Here is a 20,999-nt window from a genome sequence, read left to right as displayed (position 1 = left end):
GTAGGTACCATATATCTGAATCGAAGCGCACCTGGCCTGGTTCAGAAGTTCCGCTCAACCGTGCGCTTATCGCCAAAGATTTACTACGTGTGTGGGAGAGCAGCACAGTCCATAAAACTACGTAGGTACATCATAATAATCTTCAATTGAAACCGCAGCTTCCTCGTCTCGTGGTTCGGCTTTGAGATGGCATAACCGAGGAACAAAAAAAAAGCGTAACATGTACCAACTGATACACGATGCGACAAACTCTTCTCGTAGAGGCTGTAGTGTACAATCAATGCTTTGAACTCATTAATAAATAATTAACCTTGACACTTGCTTGTGTTGTTTGGTCGGGCTGAACTGAAGCTGAGCCGTTTTGGAACAGCGATCATCGTCAAAATCATTCCTTGCAGATGTTATCTGTTGTTCACACAAAGGTACTGATCGATGGTCGTTGAGATCAAAGCATTAGAACGTGTGGGATTTGAAAGGACAGACAATTTATCACGGCTGTTGAACCACATCCGTGAGCAAGTTGAATTTTCTTTGTTCTTGAAGAACAAAGATTTTATGTTAAAAAGACAAACATTTCGTGAGACGTCTTGAGAAAATTCTACAGAATCTACAGAGCTCATGCTGTGTCTCCTTTATGGTTTTGGAATACGATGAACAATTTCCAAAAATGGTCTTGCGGATATCTAAAGATGAGGATTTTGTTGGTTTGTTTGTTTGTTTTTTTTATACTCTACGCGAATCCTTATCACTTAACCGATCAGCATGAATTTCGTCTTTGTCGAGGTTTAAATATGTTGTTATTTGTACCAATTCATCATTTCATTTATATTACATTTTTACATTAAGGTGTTCAGCTCAATAATGTACTGTTCAGAGCCCAGTTGTTTGTTTGTTTGTTTGTTTGTTTGCTTGTTTGTTTGTTTGTTTATTCATTCCAGTAGCGTAAGGTTTACACCTTTTAAAAATACTACATTCGGTGTTTCGATGAGTTTTTATCACTATTACTTCTTAATTACTATGTGCTTTACACAAATTCTAATGATTATTCCAAAAAATTAAGCATTCCCTCTTAAAAATTGCTTCTGATCTTAGACGCTTCATATCAGCAGGTAATCTGTTCCAATTTACCACTCCCCTGACGAAAAAGGAGTTGCCGAAGACTGTTGTGCGACTAGATTTCGCATCCGGCGAGCTTGTAGCTGGGAAACCTTCTCAAACAATGTCAGTGGATAACGAGTGACCATTATTTTATGAAGAAACACACAGGATCGAAAAGCATAGAGCTGCTGAAGAGAGCATCCTATTAGATTATTGTGTAGATGACTAACTGAGTCGTAACGGGTCAAACCATAGATATATCGTACGCAAGAGTTTAATGCAACTCGCAGACGGTTCATGGCAACAGCACTTGGTCTGAGGAGGAGTACATCGGCAAACAAGACATGTGGAAGAATCAGAGCCTTGAATAGTTTCAGTTTGGTGGTTGTTGGTGCAAGGTGTGTTGTAGAGTAAAGCGTTCGCAAGCAACCATAGATTTTCCCACATTGCTGAGCGATCATACCATTCCATTGCATGTCATTCTGGAATACATAACCTAGATTGTTGACTCGATCGACCCATGAAATTGTTATTCCGTCCATTTGCAGATTTTCCGTCACTGTGTAGTTGTCAATACATTGTTTCGGCATCAGCATAGCTTTACTTTTACTTTGATTAATAAGAAGTCCGTTTATCCGATGCTATTCTCACCATATCTTGGTTCATTAACTGGACTAGAGAATTAACAGATCCTCCGATGTTGGTAATGTATAATTGGACGTCATCCACCGTAATCCGGGGTAATATTGATCACTTTTTTCATAATATTTCGATTATTTTTTCTGTTAAGAAGAATGTGGCTTGTTTTATATTTTTAAAACCAGTACTGGACTCCTATGAACGTAAAACATGGATGCAGAAATTTATTAGACCTCTTTCAATTTGCTTTAAAATTCGTCTCTGTTCAGAATTTGATGCTTTGGGGTGACATTGATCTGTCTCTATTCTGACAGTTTTAATGAGTTTTCTTGATCATAAAGGATACAAAACACCTTTATAATGTTTACAAATGCTAGTTTATCAATTTAATCTTGATTTTTATCGTTTTATTTTAAAAATATTTATAATCAAAAAAAGAACTATGATGCTGCCTACATTTAGGGGCAAAAATAATTATAATTGCTAAAAAGTTTGAACTTCAAAATACAAATGAAATTTTACCTTCACAAATTCCCCTTGGCCCTCCCACTATTTCCATTTTCATTTTTTTTTTTTTAAAGTTAACGATTTGATAGGGTTCCTATCCATTTGTCCAATACGGGCTTACTCTTGGAAAATGTCCTTATTTTTTAAAAATCAAAAATTTGTCATTGAATGACTATAAAAATAGCACTATAACTGTTCATATACAAAGAAAAAAAGTTGTTCTTTCACATTAAACAACCCTTTTGCTTCTAAATGCTTTTTGGTATCATCAGAAGAGCTGTTTGTTTGCGAGCCTTGGAAAATTAGATATTTTAGGATTTTGAAATTAGATTTTTTACTAACAGAAAAAAAAATTCCAATACAAATCAAATTTTGTCTATTTGATACTCAATTAATAGGCTTTCAAACGTAGAAAACAGTTTTCAAAAATTCAAACAATAGACTGAGTTATTGATGATAATGTGTAAAAGTATATTGTTGGTCAAATTTACCCCGGTGATCAATGTTACCCCGTTTTACGGTACATACATTTGAATTGAGCCGAAGGCCCACGGGCCATAAGGATTTTGTTTGTTTAGGACATCCAACTGTAAGCAATCATTTTCTATTTTTTAAACGTACATAAACAGCCCATCGGCAAATCCATGATGTGAAATTTTCATATCCAAAATTGTTTTCTGCCCTTGACAAGTTTCAAACTTAGCCTTCAGGCTTTCTTCATGCTTCAATTTGACAATTTGAGAGAACCGTAAATCGATAAACTGTACGGTTCTTCCTCACAACTCTTCTCTAAGACGGGATGACTCCTCTTTGACCTGCTGTGCATGAGGTCGATGCTCAGTTGGGTGATTATGATTCATGTAACAACACACATGATCGATGGTCGCATCTGCATCTGTTCGTGTTTTTGATTTTCTACATATTACAGAAAACATACTTAGTAGCAAAAAGTTGCCTCGGCCGATGATTTATCAGTTCAAAAGACGCAACACTTACCTTCATTTGGACCGTCACCGACTGTACTAAATAGTTTGAGTCAGAATTTACACCTCATGCCATGCCACCAACAGACGATGACGATCGTTTGCGTTTATTAGGCATATGTTGGAATCCCACCTGTGTAGTCGCATTCGTTCATTTGCGGAGGCTCCAAATGAGACTACCGCTAATCTTTGCAGATAATATTTGCAACGGTTGACTTTCAGTTTTGTTTGAAAATTTTGTAACAATTCTACCCAATCGCTGTACCCAGGTCTTAGGTAGGTATTTGTCGCTTTAACACATTTGTTTAATTTTCGAAACGATTTAATTGGGAAGATCAACCTGCTGTGCTGTGAGCACAAATAAGTAATATTGAATTTATAATTAGGTATCCATCATTTTTGGAAAAAGATTCATCTTCGACTCTATTATAGTTGAAACGTACAGCAATGTACGTCCAACTATATTTGGACACGGAGCAATTTTTTGGTTATGTTTGCATCAGTACAAAATTGTTCAAAATTAGATATTTTCTTGAATCGTGACCAAAGGGTATCAACAACAAAGCATTTTTAAAATAATTTAGAAAAGTATGCGTTTACTGGTGAATTCTCATTCCAAGCATGCCATTTCAGGCATCTTCAGTCCACGTTTATTCATTTTAGACGCGTGAATGCACGAAGCAGAGGTACCAGGTGTGTTGATTTTCGAGGATTTGTCCTGATTTTTGAGGGACTATCTTAATCCTAAATCCTAAATCCTAAAAACGCTGTCAACAATAAAAGAGCTATTCTGATTTTTAAAAAGAGATTTGTAAAATGTCCTGATTTGTCCTGATTTTAAAAAATAGTAAAATGTAACTGAATTATAGTTTAATGACGAAAAAATGAGACAAAATAGTAATAACATAATTTAACGGATTAAAATCTTTGGTTTTGATGCTATTTGAATGGTGGTTTTGATATCAACTGCAAGCCAGCAAAGGTTCTGTTCGCTACACTTGCATAATTTTAGGCGTCTTCAGTACCTGTATATCGGCTTTATTTGCAATTTAAGGAAGGCTGCATTTTAATTCCAACAATTTATTGGTGTCCTGAAAGCTGAAAAATCCAGTTATTTACATCGCGGTGTCCTGAAACCTCCTAACTCCTCTGACTCGAAGTAGCAAAACACTATTTGAGGTACAGCCGTAGGTTTAAAGCACAAACTTTTTCATGATTATGATTATTTGGCATTGCCAAATTGGCAACTGTTGTTCAATTATTTCCGACCGAGCCCCCCCACCCCCTCTCTCTCTCTTACACTCACACATCATGCTTTCGTTGTATATGTTGGTCAAGAGAGCGAGGGGAAAACTAGCTGCAGCAGCTGCAACTAACGATTTTTTTTAAACACCACCGAACAAAATCAACAAAAGAAACTCCGGAAAAAGTTATGATATAAAGCCCGCCATGTTTGCAAATTTGTTCTCCCGAGCGGAATTCAAGTGAGAAAACAATCTTGTTGTTCTCTCTGCGATAATTAGGCGATCACTGGCAAGGTTTGCATGCATTGAGAGCAAAACTGGTACTCTTACGCATACTTTCAGGGTGTACGAATGGGGTGTTGAGTAAAAAAAATCCGAAAAAACCTGCCTCAGAAAAATTATTGCAGCTCATGCATTACATACTCAAAAAACATCTATTTTATGCATATGACAGCTTAAGTTATGGTCTACATAATGAAGTCAAGAAATATTTTTTACAATTTTTTTTAATGAAAGCGTCACAAACAGTTCAAAAAAGTGGTCTGAAAAACTTACTTTTTATACGATTGCTTGTAAAGACTTTTTGAGGGGTAGTAAAAATTTAAAAAAAAAGGAAATGAAATTTAAATTTAAGATACAACGAAAAATGAGTTTACTACAATTTTTCAAAGTTGACTACTTTATGCGATTTTTTTACATTTTGAAATTTTATCTCTTTTTTTAGTTCAGCGTTCGGTTGCACCACCCGGATTTTCAGTGCTTTCACAAAATTATGAAAATTATAAACGTAAAATCATTCTTGAATTTCTAGAACCACAAGCAGAACGCATCCAGCAGAACGTGTTTGTTTGCTCTTCGAGTCCAACGATGGGAGGTGATTTAGGCAGAGAGCAGAGTAAAATGCACGAAATAATGATGCAGTTTTTACTAGCAATCGAATGAAAAGTAGGTTTTTCAGACCACTTTTTCTAACTTTTTGTGACTCTTTCATTAAAAAAAATTAAAAAAATATATTACTTGGCTTCATGATGTAGACATTTACTTCAGCTTTCATATGCATAAAGCAGATATTTTTCAGACGTGTAATATATAAACTACAGCAGTTTTCCTGTAGTTTGCATGTTTTTTCGGATTTGTTTTTCTTTCAAGCTGAGTCACGAGAAAACTATAGTAGCTTTAGGTATATATAATGTCCTAAACATATTTTACTGACATTACAAGGTTTCTATTGATACCAGCTTTATATGAAATTAATTATAATTTAAACGACTTAGATAGATATTACTTTTGGAGTGTCAAATTGACACTCTTATTCGGAAAGGGGAGTTTTTTTTGGTCAGGCTTCCAGGGTTCGTCCATAAAAAAAAAAGTAAAGATGCAATATTCAAGAACTATTGAAATCATTTAGGGTCCCCGAAGAAATTTTTGTTTTTTGAAGCTTCTGAAAAAAGTTACAAGCATTCAAACTTGCAATAGAGTCAAATTGACACTCTAATGCGGATGAGGGTTAAATCATACCGTCGATCCCTCTAAAAATCTCTAACGACGTTTATTTCACTTCTGTTAAATTTCAAGAAAAAATTGTTATTTTCGTTGATGTTTTGGATTTTTTAATTAAAAATTGTGTATATTTTAATATTTTGATTATTTACAGTTATTTAAGTTATAAAAATTATTAAATTATTAAACAATAAATTATTAAATATTTGTAATATTTCAAGGTCAAGAACAAAAGTAAAAAGGAAAAAAAGATAAAGAAAATTTCAACAAAACACTAAAAATGTTTAATACTTATGTTCATCAGAGTAGGGGAGAGTGGGGATACTTGATCCCCTTTTCTTATCTTCACCATATCTTTTTGGAAAAATTTAGCAACTCGCCGTCTCTGACATTTTCTGACAGCTCGTAATTTCAAGTTTCTATGCTCCAAAAATTAGAACGATACTTGAACCCGTTGATGAACGAGAAGCATTTTCGTGGGAGTAAAAAAATTGCGATTTTTCTGAAGTTAGGGGAGACTTGATCCCCTATTGAAGGAAACTTGATCTTTTATTCAGGAAGCCCTAATCCTTGTATAAAAATCAAACAAAACCGCAAGATAGAATGTTAATTGACTATTTTGGTCATGTTTGTTCTCATTGCACAATTTATAGCTGACATAAGAAGAAAATTTTATAACTTTTTCTCAACGTTAATGATATTGCATACTTAAAGGCGCTATTTTTTATAATTAAGAGAAAATTAATTATTTTTGTTCTTTTCTTCAGACAATTGTTTGATAAATATAAGATTTTGGATAAATATTAGTAATTTCGTAATCAGCAATCATAACGATCAATTCAGAAGAAGAATATGCCGTTTGGAAGGGGGATCAATTGTACCCAACTCTAGGGGATCAATTGTGCCCATAATCAACATTTTAGAAAACTTTTTCTGAAAAAAGTTGAGAGTTTTCCATTATTTTGAAAATATGGCATTATGAAGTTCATTTTACGCTCGAACGATTGATACATAGGAACAAATAGTTTTTTCATAATTTTCCCATGTAAGGAACATTTTGAAGTGATGAAAAAAGATCTTCAAGTTACATTTGGTGAAATTTTTTAAACAAAGTTCAATTACTCAAACAATTATTTTGTTAAAAAATTTTAAACTATAAGCATTGTTATTTTGCTCATTTTGGCACATTTTTCTAGAACATTTGTTCTTTGTAAGACATTCCAGTTTCCAGATATAGCTAAGGAATCAAGTATCCCCAGGGATCAAGTATCCTCATTCTCCCCTACATATCTGTGAGTTACTTATAAAATACTTATACCCAATATCCATCTTATATTTATCTCATAATTCAACATAATGTTAACACGAAGTGATGACACTTTCACGGTTCTACATTTCGTAAAGTATGGCGCGTGTAGTTGAGTGCCATTCATAATCGATTCCAGGATTGAAGATTGAACTTGAATTGAAATGTTAATTATTCTTTTTTATGTGGTCAATTTCAACAAACGTGCATCTTAAGACTGTGTTGATAAAAAATTAGAATCAACCACCACTGCCAGAGGCGTTATCAGAACAGTGAAGTGAGTGAGATATCCTATCTATTCACTTTTTGTTCTCATCTAGAATAGACGCGAAAAAACGGAGCCTGAAGCGACGCTAATCCGATGCAAAAAGCGCCGCTCAACCTGACCGGGGTCGGATGGAAAAAGAACCATGAAAGACACTATCGCCCGTGCAGAAGAATGCAATTAGCTAATTCGTTTTGGATTATTGTCCCCGATTACTTATGCTAGCCGTGGAGTCCGTGTTGACAGAATAAGCGACGAACCGTTTTGTCCGGAGATTCGCGCGTACATCGTTCACTTTTTTGCCCGTTTCGAGAAGCAGCGGCAGCGCCGCTTTTATGCAGGTGGACCATTGACCAAGTGCTTCTTCGTCAACTCTGACAGCTCTAGTAAGCGTTAGTAGGTATAAAGAAGAAACCAGAGGTGCATCTGCCAACACCGACGCTTTGCAGCAATTCTCTGCCACAGTCTATGAAACTCAACGGTAACAAAAACTTGGCTGCAGTAAATTATGACTGATACGGATCTAGACTGGACAATTTCACAGGCCACAATTGTCCTCTGTTCGACACTCATAAGAGTTCAACCGACTGATGACTTTTTTTATTAACTAAATGTTCTGTGTTTCAACAAACGCGTGAATAACTGTAGAACTATCAGTACTTGTATTGATTTCAAGTAGGTATATAATCTCAAAAACAGGTCAAAACAGAAAAAATCGAGTAATACGAACCGTTTTGTTCAAAAATAAGGATAGAAAGTTTCAAAATCACACAGAAGCTAGACTACAGGAAATCCGTTTCCGGTGGCAAAGAGTGTTTCACGAGTTTCCTGCTCATGATTCCTATCAGATTACAAAAAGGATTTTCTAGCTGAATTGGTGTTAACTATCATGATTTTAAAAGGATTCCGCTTTTGTGGTAAAAATTATAGCTGTGGTACATGACTGAAAAAGTGTGCAAAGATAAATAAAAGCTTTAAATATAAAGAGTATTTCTTATAATCATCGATAAATAATATTTTCAATATTTTTCCGTGGATTATCATAGTACCTACTACCTTATGTTCCATCATAAAAAGTTTTTCGATCAAACGAATGGATTTTGAAATACAACCGTTTGTCACTGCCCGGATTCTAAATGATCATAGCCTTTATACTAAAAGTTAAGGTTACCAAAATTTTTTCAGCACGTTTCCGGACCGGACGAATCCGGGCAGTTTGAGCTTAGCTTGATTGACTACTCACATCCACCTCTAATCATTGAACCCGAAAAGCTTTATTATATTTTTTAGTAATAAATTAATATTGAACAATTCCGATAAATTTCCTCAGTAAACATAAAAACTTTTTATTGGTAGCACAATTGTATTGAATCAAATGCATTTCAAATCCCATGATCGCAGGCATGGCTCAGTAGAACGAATTCCACATCGCCAAAGGTTGCTACTCCGTGATTGATCGAGGCCACAAATTTTGTTCAAAAGTCAAATGAATGGTGTCTGGGACTGACAGCACATTCACAATGCACAAAATTGATACTCTCTCCTTAATCATCAATAACGGCGCCGGCCACGTTCTAGTAGTCAATGGGGTGAGTTTTTTTGATCACTAGTTAGATTTCCTATCAAGAGATGGCACTTATCAAAATGGTTCCTTTGGACAAAAATTTGTATGAAAAAATTGAGAGTTACCTTTTTTAAAATTTTTTGGCGTAACTGGCACACTTTTTTGAAACTTCCAAAGGTTCCCACAAATTTTCCGGATCGTTTGCACCCGGTGCTGGTATCGAACGAGGTGGTGAAAGTCGTTAAAATCGCGAAAAACTGTCGGTGAGAGAGTATTTTTTTTTGTTTTGGTTTTCTATTCTAGGACCAGCAGGGCTGCCAATTGGAATATTATTTTTTACAATTTTTTTAAGGCATTTCATTTATGAAGTTTTATGTACCGGTGATATTTTTCCTAACTTTGGGTAAGTATGAGGGGATGAAGTTGGAATATATGTTTCGTTTTTGTAAAATTTTCTCAATTTGACACATTTACATGCAAATGTAGGATTTGCCTTTTTTGGTGAATTCCTACTGTTTTCAGCAAATCGTCATGGCGTTTGTAAATAGAGTATTCTCTATTGAAGGAATTTGATGGTGATTAAGCTTGAGTCAGTTATAAACAATTTTATTTGCTTTAGTTTTGTACACAAAATATTTAAAAGGGAACCCTTTGACTAACAGTTTGAAGTTTACGACGCATAAAAAATATTTTCTCTTCAGGCTAGCTAAGAATTCAATTAAAGAACAGACAAAAAATTCAAATATATTTTGTAATTGTTATATATGTGTATGTTCGAAAAAACTTAGTTTTCTGGACAATAATTTTGGAAATCTAAACATACGTACTATCTTCTTCTTATTAAATCAAATGTTTAGAAACGTCGCTTAGTAACTGGCAGGAAAACGGAAATTCCGATAATCCATACACTTTTATTTGTCGGAAGAAAGTTCGGAAGTCTGACTTCCGGAGAAAAATTTTGTGCTGGCGTGATAATGTTTTTTGTATAGAGCTTTATACTAGGAAACGGCGTTCTATATGGATCACAGAAACTAGTTGCAGGTACCATTTTGTTTGGATATACTGAAGACATGTCTCAATGGCCCACGAACAAAATGAGAGAGTTGGAATTAGAGCAACCAATATTGGTCTACTGGCAGGTTTACATAATTAATTCTTAACCTAAATAGTTCATTGTAACTGACAGGCTACTTTAAACTTAATAAGTTTCAAAATAATAAATTTGTAAAATGATATTTTAAATATTACAAAAGAATTTTAAAAAGTTTGCTTTGGCATCCATGCTTCCAACACGTTTTTCGTTTTGCTTTATTCCTAATTTTATTCACGCTTTGAAATTTTTGCATTATAAATAAACATTATAACCCCCACACAAAGATTTCACTATACACGCTCCCGATGCTGACTTTGGTGTCCAGTAATAATTTTTTTTGTTTCGATTATAGTCGTTTTACCATCTTTATGGCATTCGCGACTTGTAGTAATTATTAATCATATTATTTTGTTTGGCAAATCGGCTAACAATAATATCAATGATTTAATTATGTCAGAATCGGAGGCACAATGCTGCATAAATGAAATTATTAAACTATTCGACGTGATTTTATCATCACAAAAATATTATATCGTGAAAATGGAGAATTGTTCAGTCCTTTTTCAGTAAGAAAGAGTCTCCTTGAATTGGATACTGCTGTCCGTGAACAGTATCGTAGACGTGTTAGTGCATAAGTTTGTAGCTTCCAGTCCAACATACACGAGAAGCTGCTAGACATTCGAAGTGCTTCAGACAGTATATTCAACACAGCAAAATAACTGCAGAATCCTCAACAGCACTTAAAATAGAAGACAACAATATTACCCGAAACAGAATGCGTTTTTTATGTAAATTTACAGGCATAAAAACTCTAAACATTACTGAAATTGAAATTTTATTAATATTACATGACACGGATTCCTTTTGAGTGATAAAAATATTAAATGGAATCCAAATAAAATTGCCATGTAAATATTAGGTTATAAGAATCGATTTCAAACCAAACAACTGATATTTCCTTAAACAAACAAAACAAAATTATGCAATTATTTTCCATCGTTATCGCTATTTATATAGCTGCCTAAAGATAACTTAACTTGTTGAGTTAAATTTGGTTTCGTGTTATAGTCGGTTTTTTAGATTGTGTTTTAATTGTTCATCTTCGATTTATCCAAGCAATCCAAAATTGCGAATTGTATCGAAAAGATTGGGGCAAACTTCATAAACAAACAAAATCGTCGCCCGGGACGATGCATATTAGACCCGTGCTGGATGAGAAAAAAAAACTTCACCCTTGTTTACAAACCTACTGGCTTTTCATCAAACACGATCCTCACGGCAGCCTCGGAGGGCGGATAGCTGTGCCTGTGGAAATTATTGTCCAAAAGAAAAGTTCCAAACGTAAGTGTAATATCTATGCCTTTTCAGTGGCTTTGTATGTTTCTCTCCATTTTTGATTTTCGCAGGAGTTTGAGTTATATGCTAGTACTACGAGATGGACGCTAAGGGTCGTAAAAAAAACAATCGGTCTAATTATGAAAAAAAAAAACCCCAGCGAATCCCTGAGTGGCTCCAGTCACTGTATAAAAGGGAAGCCGAAGTATCCCGTTTCTGGCAAATTCAAGGTAAGTTTACTTGAACATAGTGATGAAACTGATATGATTTCTATAAAAATTTCTCTTATTTTTCCATAATAATATAAATGATTGTAAATGCTTATTAGTAAAACTTATTTCATTGCATTTAAATAAAAATCACAATTTTGTATCAGAATTACGTCTACAGCTCAGAATAAACATTCAAAATCAAAACATTTAGCAAATTTTAGATCGATTATTTAGAATTCGAATAACGAAAGCTTTAATTAAATAAGTGTTATAGTTTTATTTAAAAAAGGCAGGATTTTGTTCATGAAATAAGAAATGTGAATGTTATAATAATTGATAATAGAATAATAAAATTAATACAATTTAATACATACCAAGTTAAAAATGAACCCAATCAAAGAAGGTTGTAATAACTATTATAAACGAGAACTTTTAAATGAATGCTTTATTAACCTCACTTAAATAGTCATCAACTTTCATTATCTTGTTCTTATCATAACTCATCTTGTTCATTTCAGAATCACACGGAAAAAATTTAACGGAACTCATACGATCTGGTTGTAAATGATAACACTAGGTAAAATAACCAGGTCCTGTACTAATCAATCAGGGTTAGAAAATATATCTTTTTTCTTAATTTTCTTTTGCAGGAATTCACCCTGAAGATTGATTAATAATAATAACAAGCCGAGTTTAATAAGCGAGCCATAAGGGTTAGTAAAACATGAACTGGAAAAGAAGAAAAAAAAATGATATAATTGAGGCACGTTCGGGAAAAGGAAGAAGTCTTGGAGCTTCGAAATGCACTTTTCCAAAGTGGAAACCAGCGTTCTCATTCTGAATCTAGTTTCCGATTCTAATCACGCTCTGGTTACAGATTAATTCATTGTGCTTCGCGTTCGATATAGAACTTGAATAACAGTAAACACTTTATTTCAATATTACATTCGTTTAAATAAATGCATGTCGAATACTGGCTTAATTTTGTTTACCTGAAATTTAAAAAAAAAAATATCAATAATAATTACGGATAGGTCTCAATTTTTGTTTTGAATCTTAACAATTGATTTGAAAGCAGCCTGTAAAAATGAAAATGACAAGAAGCATCATAAATGACGGAATTTTACATAAGAAAATCGTGTTCTGTGTCATGTAATATTAGGGGTTTTCATTTTCAGTGCTTTTAAGGATTCAGATTTTTTTATGTACTCAAACCGTTTGCGCGATCATTCAAACAGTGCCATACACGATGTAAATCGTATTAACAGCGACAGAATTTATTCGAATTTTACCACATTTGCAAAAACGAATGTTGAAAAGTTCTTTTTTTGAATTCCTAAAAAAAAATCAAACTTTCTTTTTAATACAGATAAGAAAATGCGTGAAAATTTATATTTCGTAATTAGATTTTAATGTTTTATCTTCCTCAAACTGAATTTTGAGTTTCATTTCTTGACCTTGCAACAAAAAAAAAAATCAATTTATAAAGTGTTCCAAGTTTAGCGTGTAAAATCAAATTGGAAAATCAAGATCATAACAAAAAGGATGAAATTTTCTCTCTTTCAACTGATTCCCTCTCTCCACTGAGAGGGAACTAGTGGCGGCTCCAAGCGGTCGTTATTTGCGGGCGCTTGCCGACACAGGCCATTGATAGTTTGAAAAAGAGAGAAAGGGATGAAAGAAATAATTTATGCTTTAGGACCGAGGTCACCTCTGCGTCCTAGTAAATAATTTTGTTCTTTTAACTAGTGTGATCTGATTCTGAGCATCCAATTCTTTTATTTTCCTTAAGACAAAACATCTACCCATATGTTACAATTCAAATAAATTAAGTGTATTTGAAAAAAAAATCTAACTTATATTCATCAATTGCAAGCTCCTACATTAGTATTTCTTTCTTGCTAGTGAATGTGCTTTTCCTTTTAAATAATTTATAACAACTACAAAACCAACTTGTCAAGCATACATTTTTAAATTTGAATATGCCTTAGATAATTTGTCAAAAATGAATTAAAAAATGAAATTCCGGGATATAAATAGTGCAAAAATATCTTCATTTTTTTTTTTGAGCGCCCGAAATTTAGATTCAAAAATCAAAATATACTTTTTCTAACAATTTTGTCTTCAAGTTTTATTCAAAAAACATCCGATATTTTATTTTCTCATATTCCTTGTTATATGGACTCTTTTAAGTCATTGTGATGGGATACTGTGATGCGAAAAAACAAAATCAGAAATATATAATATTAAGATGCCAGGATAATAAACTTTGACATCTTCCTAGTTTTGAACGCACAAAACCCGTATTGGAATAAAACTGCATGCAAAGATTATGCTTTTTTTTGGGCGTTTTTCATCTCATGTATACCACTTTCGGTCGCGAATTTTTTATTGCAAACTTACTTATATAACCTATCCATTTTTAAAAAGAACGAAAGAAAAAACTTCTGTTCAATGAAATAGAAATCTTGTGCTTTTTTTTAGTTTAAATGTCTGCCAATAACGATATAAAATAATAAATAAACAAAAATAAAAGAAAATGATACTTAGCTAACTCTGTCCGAGTTTCGTAGTAAACGGGACTTGATTGTAGATTCTTAGCATTTTTCAGTACGTTTCCGGGCCGGACAAATGCGGGCAGTTTTATATAAAAACAAAGCAAAATCCAAGCATATGATTTTAAAATCGACGACCAAACTATGTCAAAACCCAGAAATTGCTAACAAAAATCAAGAAAAAAATTGAAAACAAAATTTTTGTGGAAAACGCAGGTTTCAGTGGTGGAATTGAGTTATCTTTATTCATGTTTCGTCAGTCTAGTCATTACATAACTACACAATACACATTAATGATTGCCACACTCTCCACTTATCATATTCCCTAACCGGTAAAGTACTCATTTCTCAATGAGTACTTTAATACTCTTACCCAGAATATCTGGCGACACTGTTGTGTTACCACAAACCCAATTTGAGTATTCTCGCCTAACCATATGATGATTTAAAAATTTGTATCGTTTATTACATCAACTGTCATCAGCAATCATTGATCTATTGTTCTCGATTGCGGATTGAACATAGCAAGAGGACCCAAAACAAACAATGTTTTGGTTCGGTGCAGCAGAAATCTGCTGACGCCGGAGGAAACCGTAAGTTTCAACAATTTTCATTAAAACTCATCGACAGATTTCAAATCGTGTTTTAGGCTTCTAAAAAACCGTCCATTTTTATGAAACTTGTTCGAATATTTCGATTTGGACGCATAAATAAAACATTTTTTCAACACAATGTGCTTTTTTTTTAGTTTGATTTGCCAAATAAAGAGAATAAATCCAGGTAAAATCCGAACATTTTTCAATGAAATCCGGGCCGGGACGCACAGGCACCAAATTTTGTATTAAATATCCGGGCAAACCCGGATAAAACCGGGCATTCTGGCAACCTTACTATACTTGTTTTATGCCATTTCCGGAAAAAAAGGAAATCAAAGTTGATAAACATTGAATAAGAAGATAGATGACATAACTGCATTGAAAAGCTAGAGGTGTAGGTAAGATATAACACTTCTGCCGTATTTGCACCAGCAAACTGAGAAACTGCCCAGACCACGGAGCAGACCACGGCACTTGACAGCTCACTGTCAAGTGTGCTGATGGCTTATTATATAGCGCTTGTGACATGGGTTCTGAGGGTATTTGATTCGATTCCCGAAACAATTAATTTTAATTTTTTATTTTGATACCTTCAATTATAATCAAATGATTGCTGGTGCTGCTGCTTCGAGGCGCCACTAGCTACTTTTTTTTAATGCCATAATGAGTATGATATGTATTTGGTAAAGGAAATTGTTTCAACTATTTTGTTTTTTTTTTCGTTTTTCAAAAGGTTGTGTAGAAAAAAATCTATTCTTTTGAGACTAAAATCATTTTAATTGTGCAGCCCAGTTTCGCAAAAACGTTACTTAAAGCTTTAAAAATCCTCACACAAATTCACGGACATCAACAGAACTCGTCAAGCTATAGGGGAGAATGAGGATACTTGATCCCTGGGGATACTTGATTCCTAAGCTATATCTCGAAACTGGAATGTCTTACAAAGATCAAATGTTCTAGAAAAATGTGCCAAAATGAGCAAAATAACAATGCTTGTAGTTTAAATTTTTTTAACAAAATAATTGTTTGAGCAATTGAACTTTGTTTGAAAAATTTCACAAAATGTAACTTGAAGATCTTTTTCCATCACTTTAAAATGTTCCTTACATGGGAAAATTATGAAAAAATATTTGTTCCAATGTATCAATCGTTCGAGCGTAAAATGAACTTCATAAGGCCATATTTTCAAAGCAATGGAAAACTCACAACTTTTTTCAGAAAAAGTTTTCTAAAATGTTGATTATGGGTACAATTGTTCCCCTAGAGTTGGGTACAATTGATCCCCCTTCCAAACGGCATATTCTTCTTCAGAATTGATCGTTATGATTGCTGATTACGAAATTACTAATATTTATCCAAAAACTAATATTTATCAAACAATTGTCTGAAGAAAAGAGAAAAAATAATTAATTTTCTCTTAATTATAAAAAATAGCGCCTTTAAGTATGCAATCACGGAGAAAAAAGACGACTGTTGTTTCAATTATTTCAGCTAGTTCTACTAATCATCAAGGTGTAGTTGATTTTTTTCGCATTCAACTTTAAAAATAATAGATTCTACTTCATACTTCTGATTGACCTTACGCAATCAACTATAAATTTAATGAATTCAATAGTAATGGTGTAATTGATAAATATGATAGATTAAACTACAACTGTATGATTGAGTTTTGGCATTAAACTATTAATATAATAGTTTCAACTACAAACTGCTAATTGATCTTACGCAATCAACTATGATTATAATAGATTCAATTGTAATGGTATTATTAATTCAACTGTAAATATGATAGATTCTACTGCAATAGTATGAATGGTTTTAGATATTCAATAATAATGATGATTGTATAAATATATTGGAATTTTGATTTCATCATTCATATAGTTGGCGCACGTAGTTTTAGCTTTGGGCATATAGTCATTTTCACTGAACCATTCATACTGGAGCAAACAGAACCAAAACAAAAAAAAAACCCGAAAAATTCGATTTCGCTTTTTCGTGTCAGCAGTCGGCAGACATATTGGATAGGCGGCCAAAGAATATTAAATATTCCTTGATAGGCGGCAATAAAAGTAAGTTCAGGGGCTTCAGTGGTAAATTAAGCCGACCAGGTTTATCAACTATGGTCAAAAGCTGACATATTCACGCCAAAGATCCGGAAGATATTAATTAAGACCATTTTCGTTTTGCAGGTGGACTTCATTCTTCATCGTGAAGTGAGAATCGAAGCCAGCTAACAATCGCCATGCCAGGCACGTCAGGTTCTCGCTACAGGTGGCAATCCATAGTCGCTGACCGATGATGCAGCAGCTGCCTAGGTCAGTTGGTACCATCAAAAACAGAAGCCGCCGGAAGTGTAAGGTAAGCCAACTATTTGGTTCATCATCTCAAATTGATTCAGAAATGGCTTGACGGAATGCCTTGATCTAATATTTTATTGCAAAAGTCTCTCGGAATCTTGTAAACCACATTTAGCCAAAACTTATAGTTAAAAAAATCATAAATTTCATATTTGTAAAATTTATCTATCTTTTTTGCAGGTTCGAATAAATGTGACTGAAACCATCTACCATGAAGACTAACTTCAGTGGTTCCGCCGAGATAGGAAGAAACGGAACAGCCATATAAGATACAGTTTTTCAATTTATAAACTTTTTAAATGAAAATAAATAAATAATACACCTATCATCAAAAAGATTTTCAGTAGAATCTAAATGCTTCGAAAACTTGATCCAATTATAAATATAATTATATTCAGCCCCTCCAATCATAGAATAAGCTTCAATACGTGCAATCAATCGTAGAAATATAATTGAATCTATTATATTTGCAATTGAATTAATTATACCATTACAATTAAATCTATTATAATCATAGTTGATTGCATAAGATCAATCAGCAGTTTGTAGTTGATTCTATTGAATTTATAGTTGAACGCGAAAAATCAATCATAGAAGTACAGTTCTATCCATTATAAGTGTTTTTAAATGCAGAAATTCAATCAGATAATCTATTGTATAGATAGTTGAAAATTTCATATTTATAGTTAGCCGAGAATTAATCAGAAATATGATTGAATATAAGTGGAATATTGTTGGAAATACTACACTTTTTTCTCCGTGATGTATTAGCGTTGAGACAAAGTTATAGAATTTTCTTCTTATGTCTGCTATAAATTGTCAAATGAGAACAAACATGACCAAAATAGTCAATTAACATTCTATCTTAGGGTTTTGTTTAATTTTTATACAAGGATTAGGGCTTCCTGAATAAAAGATCAAGTCTGTTTCAATAGGGGATCAAGTCTCCCCTAACTTCAGAAAAATCGCAATTTTTTTACTCCCACGAAAATGCTTCTAGTTCATCAACAGGTTCAAGTATCGTTCTAATTTTTGGAGCATAGAAACTTGAAGTTACAAGCTGTCAGAAAATGTCAAAGACGCCGAGTTGCTAAATTTTTCCAAAAAGATATGGTGAAAATAAGAAAAGGGGATCAAGTATCCCCACTCTCCCCTACCTATAGAGATACATATGTCTTAGACCCATGATCAATGATCTCCCCAATCGACCGATAACCGAACTGTTCCGTCTTGTACGAACGCACCTCCGCTACCAAAAGAACCCCACCGAGATACGACTCCAATGGTTGGTATGAGCTGTCAAGGTGAGCCTTCCGGTAGTATAGTATAAAAATAGTAAGAAAAAGCGTTCGAATCCATAAGGTGATTAACAGGTTTATTTCACTCTAAAAGTCTATATTTATATAACTAATTCTTATATCTTACAGTCACTATTATACAATTTGTTCGAAGTTTGCTATCACAGATTGTTCGGCTATTAGTGTTATTAGTTACAAAAGGTAAACAAGAAATTTGTATGATTTAAAATTGTAAATCTAACCTAGTTATCACAGTTTGCTATCACAGATTGTTCGGCTATTATCAGAAAAGATATACGTGTTGTACAAAACAAGGCACCGATCAGGTAACATACAAAACTTACAAAATTAGTGTTTACGTAATTCAATTAAAAAATGGTTTTTAAAAATCACAGTTTACACAACAAATAACGTTCAGGACGACAACAAGACTATCCACGTAAAGTAGGCACTAAACGTAAGTACAACACAAACTACAGAATGTAAACACAACAAATAATGCTGGATGCAAACATTGCAATATTTTTATAATAGCACATGAAACATAATTTTGTAATAGTACGATATCGGTTGCAGGTATAATTTAACGATCATCAATAAAAACGTTCAAATTAACGGAATCTACTGTCTTGTCATCGTACCGAGAACACAAACCATTCTGTTAGAAAGGCAAAAAGTCATGCATTAAAGGGTTAATATAAAGTAATAAAGTTATCATTTAATGATAGCACAGTTTCTCAGATCGTGAGATAGTTTTATAAAAATTTTGATTCTTACAGAAGATTATAAAATCAAGCAATCGATGTACACATTTTAAATTTTTTTTATTTAATTTATTTATTTTTATTTAATGATGTCAGCAACAAACTTGATATTGCTCTTATTATCGTATACCAACACTGTTGGTGTAAAAATATATATTTTTTGTGAATTTTCTTATTATAAAGAGATTTTCAACTTTCAGCTGGTTCATCTGGTGTAAAAATAATTTTCGGACAATCAACAATTTTTTTAAAATAAACATTTTTATAACTCAGATACCAGTCTGGTTTTAAATACTAATCAAAGATTCACCTTTGAAGTATCGATTCTTATGCAGAATTGGATCTAGAGAAAGTTTCATGGTGATCCAGAATTGAAAAATCTGAAACAGTCTCATCATTCGCAATTTTCCTTCAGATTAACAAGTTGAATTTCGAATAAATAACTGAAGATAGAATTCATATTGGAAACTAACAATCAAGAATTCAAATATGAGATTTCAGGTTGTGAAATCTGATCTAAATTTCGCTTTGTGGCTCATAATTGGTTAGAATTATTATCTAGAACTAATATCTAATTCGATTCAAATATCGTTTTCAAATTCTAAATTCAGATTTCGAACTCAGGTTCAAATTGCAGTACTAAAATATGAATGTGAGAATTTTATTGAAAATTTAAATTGAAGGCGATCGCATTTTCTTAATTTTGATTCTGGATTCGAAACAAAAATTTTATATTCAATCAGAGTGTTGTGATAGGGCGGCAAATGAAAAAGCGATGCACTGGTACTGATAGCGGACTATATTTATTGTTGTGTAGTGCGTCAATTCTACGGAATAAATGATAAGTTGTTACAAACATGGTTCAAAATGGTTTTATAGGTTAGAACTTACAAATCAGTGATCCTAGCTATTCCGGCCCTAATACAACTCAGTTCAACATCCTATCGAAAGCAAAGAGTCTTGTGGACAATGTAGGTATACCTACATGATCCTACGTTACTGATTCCAAAAATCAACAATATTTAGCAAAACGGAACACTTCAAACATTTAGTTTTCAGAACAAATACAAACTTTCTGCTTCTACGCAGTACGCAACTCGTACGCAAGCCATTTTGTGCTAACAGAAGTGAACACTTTCCTCGTGCGATCCCTTTTGGCGGCAACGATGACGTTTTGTTTTCACTGTTATCGACTTTTGAACAACCGCGTACTGACACGGTGGCCAGTTTTCCAACACAGAGCAAATTTGAAACACAAACCAGAAAAAATCACAAATATAAAATAAAATTTTAATTCTATTTTAAAATTCAACTGAGACTATTTCCTACTGGTTTTTTGTTTAACATCATTTATATTGCAGATTCTTTTTAAACAACGTTTCAAACTAAAATCTTTAATTTTAATCGAGTTTACAAGAATCAGATTTTTTGATTTGAATCGCAAAGCTCATCTCTTACATGTATTCTTCAATTTAGAATGTTTTAACTTATGCATGAAATGATCATGCTTGTGTGATTCAAAAGAACTAGCACACTATTTTCTTACTTAAGAAAATATAAGAGGTTATTCCTTAAAATGAAATCTTCAAATCCATAAGATCCATAATCCATAATCTTTATATTTTTTAAACTTTTTGAAAAAAAAAATTGGCTTCTTCTAGGACTTGTTTTCGAAAGTTG

General features: G+C 33.2%; 2 long non-coding RNA genes across 2 annotated transcripts; both read left to right on the top strand.

Annotated features, from left to right (window-relative positions):
* Nucleotides 1–16,865: 16,865 nt before the first annotated feature.
* On the top strand, nucleotides 16,866–17,592 carry LOC129748695 (uncharacterized). The gene is made up of 3 exons (XR_008737791.1): nucleotides 16,866–16,969; nucleotides 17,090–17,258; nucleotides 17,438–17,592. It is a non-coding gene; the product is annotated as an uncharacterized LOC129748695 (long non-coding RNA).
* A 1,090-nt stretch (nucleotides 17,593–18,682) lies between these two features.
* LOC129753619 (uncharacterized) lies at nucleotides 18,683–19,016 on the top strand. Its single transcript, XR_008738951.1, has 3 exons — nucleotides 18,683–18,756; nucleotides 18,811–18,881; nucleotides 18,951–19,016. It is a non-coding gene; the product is annotated as an uncharacterized LOC129753619 (long non-coding RNA).
* Nucleotides 19,017–20,999: the final 1,983 nt, after the last annotated feature.

The sequence above is a fragment of the Uranotaenia lowii genome, chromosome 1 (assembly GCF_029784155.1).
Source record: "Uranotaenia lowii strain MFRU-FL chromosome 1, ASM2978415v1, whole genome shotgun sequence".
Classification (NCBI taxonomy): domain Eukaryota; kingdom Metazoa; phylum Arthropoda; class Insecta; order Diptera; family Culicidae; genus Uranotaenia; species Uranotaenia lowii.
The sequence above is the reverse complement of the archived record's forward strand: the minus strand, read 5'-3'. Positions and strand labels throughout refer to the sequence as shown.